Source organism: Xenopus laevis, chromosome 9_10L (assembly GCF_017654675.1).
Source record: "Xenopus laevis strain J_2021 chromosome 9_10L, Xenopus_laevis_v10.1, whole genome shotgun sequence".
Taxonomy (NCBI): Eukaryota; Metazoa; Chordata; class Amphibia; order Anura; family Pipidae; genus Xenopus; species Xenopus laevis.
The window spans coordinates 95,828,544-95,833,267 of record NC_054387.1 but is presented as its reverse complement, the minus strand read 5'-3'; the positions used below and the strand labels follow the sequence as shown (position 1 = coordinate 95,833,267).

The window sequence follows — 4,724 nt, the reverse complement described above, 5'->3', positions numbered from 1 at the left end:
AAATAATTAAAAAAAAAAAATTCCCATGTGCCAATCCCCATTGCGCTGGTCCAGATGATGAAAAGTTGCACAAATAAAGGGGAGGGGACAGGGGCAACGAACGGCAGTGGGCCTAGGGGCGGCCCCTATGTAAATCCAGCCCTGTATACAGTCCTTTTTCTGTAACTTGTTTTTATTAGAGATCAAGATAAAATAACACTTAATACAAAAAGCTTTCTTATTTCATTTCTGCTCATTTAACTTTTTAATCTTTCTCCACAGCCTTGCAAGAATGTAAGAGTAAATTTGGCTCTTTTTATGACAAAGTGCTGTTGAGCTGTGTGCCTTGCGAGGACATCTGTGGACAGCACCCTAGTCAATGCAATGACCACTGCCAGGGTAAGAAAAAATAAGAACAGTCTGTAACAGCAGTATTAGGCAATTTCCTTGTCCAAGTTTCTAATTCAGTGGTATGTGGTACAAATTTAGGCATTTCTTCAATCAGAAATACACCAGCAGAGAAAATCCACACTAAAATATAGAACATAACTGGAGGTCTTCAACTGCTACTAAACCCATATACACATTTGTTTTACTGTTAAAAGCAAACAAAGATGAAACAAAACCTCTAAGGTTTGAGAATAACTTAATAGAAATTTATATTTGAGATTAGTAAAAAAAAAAATAAAAAATAATTTATTGCACTCTTCCATTTACATTGTAATCTATTTAACAATGAAAAAATAGTGATTTCACAGTTGGATGAATTCATTGTATATACGGCTTGACTGATTTTAGATTCAATTTCTCCTAGCGCAGTGGTCATCAGACTTTTTAAGGTCAAGTTTGGTTGTCCAACCTTTGGTCAGGGTCCCCCTCAGTTCATAACAAGTAGGGATGGACGAATTTTTTCGCCTCGTTTTGTTGAAAAAATGAAGCCCATAGACATGTATGGCGGAGTGCGTCAAAAAAAATAAAAAAAATGTTGACGCCCATAGACTTTAATGGGAGTCTGCGACATTTCGCCGGCGGTGAATTTTTGGCTAAGCGAAACAGGTCAAATTCGCCCATCCCTAATAACAAGGTTACAGATGGAGGAAAACATTGGTTTATCAGTCTTTTACCCATAGTTCCAAACACATTTAATACATCAAATATTTTTTCACCCTGAACATAATACTTTAAGGCAGAACTGAAGCTCCTTTCGAATAAAAACCCCTACCCCCTACCCTCCATAGTCCCCCCTCCCTGCTCCCCCCACACAGGAGTTAACACAAGTAAATACCCCTAAGCTGGTAATTACCCCTTGTTGCAGAGTCAGTGCAGCGGTGCTCACGGGTGCCATCTTTAGCTGCTTCGATAATCTCAGTAAGGAAGCTCCATATCGGCGCATGCACAGTTGGAGCATTTTCCGTGTTCGCTACAACTGTGCATGTGCCAAAAGTGAAGATTACCGGATCGGCTGTAGATGACCCCCGTGAACTAAAAGCAAACATAAGCCTTCCCCCCCCCCCCCCGACACTGTACTAGCGTATAGAGCTGCCATTCTACTTTTTATTGCCAGCACCTCCATGCCTTTTAAGTTATTGTGTTAGAACTAGGGCTCAACCGTCTTCCATGTTCTTCAATGCAATCTTTTATTTTTCTAAGCTCAGGGTGAAGTGTATACTTTTGTGCTGACCTGGCAGGATTGTAGTGCAGGGTACTCTACAGCTATTGGAATTAGGTACCCGACTGCCAAGTGCCATGGATTCTATGTGCCGGACCAAGGCTGACAGCCAGGAATGTAACTACAGAAGAAGCACATTGTGCAATTGCAGGGGGATCCAGGAGTGTAGGGGCCCAGTGAGTCTCTAATTACTAAGCAGTTTCAACAACATTAGTTACTCTACTGCTGCCAGCAAAAAAAAAAAGGTCACAATAAATGGGGTAAACTCACCAGCTGCATAAAACAATAGTGTGTTTGGCTCATTTAAGTATTCACATAAACCTTTATAGAAGTACCTTTACAGAACTACTTATATAGAATATTAAAGGAACATTAACAAATATTATGTACTGTTGCCCTGCTCTGGTAAAACGGTTGTGTTTGCTTCAGAAACACTACATAAACAAGCTGCTGTGTGGAAATTGAAAAAAAGGCTATATGGCACAGGTTAAATAGTAGATAACAGATAACACCATTATCTTCTACAGAGCTTATCGGCTATCTGTTGCGTAACTGAGCCTTTTCTCCTTTGAATGGCTGCCCCCATTGCTACACGGCAGCTTATTTATATAAATATTATTGTTTCTGAAGCAAACACAGCAGTTTTACCAGTGTAGGAAAACACTGTATTAGATTTGTATTACTTTAAAACACTTTAATTTTTGATGTTACTGTTCCTTCAGTATGCTCCATCAAAAGTCTATTTTACATTTCCTTTCGGATATACCTTTCTCTTACAGCAAAAAGCTGGGCTCATCCTGGAAAAGACAAAATGCAGATGCCGTTCAACCACATGTTATTGATTTACTTCGGGGTGGCTATCGTCATCATCACAGTTATTGGCATTATCATTTTTATCTTGTGGCGAATCATGAGAAAGCCAGAACAACCATTACCTTGTAAACCATCCACAAAGGGGAGAAATAAAGGCAGCTTACCCAAAGGTGAGTCCATGCACTGCTAGGAATTCTGACTATTTAACCATGCGTTAAAGACGGATTTTGACCAAAAACCACATCATGAAACACACTACTCACCAGGTCCAACGCCAGGCCGAGGCTCCAGCAATATGCACATTCTTCACAACAGGCCTTGGATAGCAAGGACTCCAGTCAGGCTCCCTCACCTCCAGCAGTAAACTTTCAGTCACCACCATCCCCAGAACCATCTGTGGTTGACAGAACTGCATCCATAACCAACAGTAGAACAAAAACTACCATGCAACTAGAAGCCATAAAATATATCCCTGCTTCATCAATATTCTCAAGAGTCTCTACCCTGGGGGATACAATTACCCCTCTACAAAATGAGGTAACAACTACATCAAGAATTGCAGTGGGCATTAGACTGAAAATAGGCTGCGTAAAAGCAACATTTGCATTGCAGGCCTGCCTGAAAAGGCAGAGGCAAAAAAACTGGAGCAGTATATTGAAATTTAGCTAGATATATTGTGTCCAGAGGAAGTTGTAACTCCTGCTGATAAGAGAAAGAGCCCACAGGGTGTCAACCAGGCCATTACCCTCCAGGGGCACCCCCATACCCCTTCTTAAGATGGCCATAGACGTAGAGATCCGCTTGTTTGACAAGGTCGCCAAAAAAGAGTGGGTCTCTCCCAATATGCCCAGATTGAGGTGGGAGATATCGGGCTGATCCGATCTTGGGCCTTAGGGCCTAACAATTGGATCATAATGCATCCGATAGGGGCAGCTGGATTGCGGGACCGCATAAACGCACATATGCAGCCGCGATCAGACGGGATTTTTTAACCTGCCCGATAGAGATCTCTCTCGATCGGGGAAGCCCATCGGATGGCCCCACACACTGGCAAATAAACTGCAGACTCGTTCTTTTGGCAGCTTTTATCGGCCCGTGTATGGGGGCTTTTACTATGGTTCCTAAACTACAGGGATAGAGACACTATCTAATGCAGGGGTCCCCAAACTTTTTTTTACCTGTGAGCCTCAAATGTAGAAAGTTGGTGAGCAACACAAGCATGAAAAAGTCCCTTGAGGTACTAAATAAGGGCTGTGATTGGCTATTTGGTAGCCCCTATGTGGACTGGCAGCCTACAAGAGGCTCTACTTGGCACTATACTTAGTTTTTATGCAATTAAAACTTGCCTCCAAGCCAGGAATTCAAAAAATAATCACCTGCTTTGAGGACACAGAGCAACATCCAAGGGATTGGAGAGCAACATGTTGCTCACGAGCTACTGGTTGGGGATCACTGATCTAATGTATTAGCCTGTACGTCTGATTCAGGGAAAGACACACATCGTTACAACTCTCACTGTAAAAAAAACCCTTCTGAATATTTAGGCGGAACCTCCATTCTTCTTATCTGAAGAAAGAAGCTGGAAGGACCAACTGGTAAATAAAGCATTAGAGAGATTATTATATGATCCCCTTATATATTTATACATAGTTATCATATCTCCCCTTAAGCGCCTCTTCTACAGCGTGAACATCCCCAATTTGGCCAGTCTTTCCTCATAGCTAAGATTTCCCATAGCTTTTACCAGCTTAGTTGCCCTTCTCTGTACCCTCTCTAATACAATAATGTCCTGTTTGAGCACTGGAGACCAAAACTGTACAGCCTTACCAGTGCTCTATACAGTGGAAGAATGACCCCTTCCTGCCTCAAATCTATGCCCCTTGTTTGCCCTTGACCTTATTTGCCCTTGATGCTGCTGACTGGCATTGCTTGCTACAGCCAAGTTTATTATCTACAAGGACTCCAAGGTCCTTTACCATTATGGATTTGCCTAGTGCAGTCCCATTAAGGGTATAAGTGACTGGGGCTCCCCAAAAGTTATGCTCTTGGCACAGGGTATTTTGGTTTACAAATAAGCAAAAATGACTTTCCTTGAAAATTTCTTTTCATTGTATAAATAAAATAGGATGTTTTTTTTTTTTTCAAAAAAATAACAGTTGTATACCTTTCTGTTTCCAGATCATATAATAGAGAGTAGACTTGCAATAGAGACCCCTCCAGAAACAGAAAGCTCACAGCCTGCAGAAACATGCGGATTCTGCTT

General features: G+C 41.6%; 1 long non-coding RNA gene across 1 annotated transcript; it reads left to right on the top strand.

Annotated features, from left to right (window-relative positions):
• Positions 1–228: 228 nt before the first annotated feature.
• Positions 229–4,724, top strand: LOC121397870. The gene is made up of 3 exons (XR_005963994.1): positions 229–378; positions 2,428–2,631; positions 4,640–4,724. It is a non-coding gene; the product is annotated as an uncharacterized LOC121397870 (long non-coding RNA).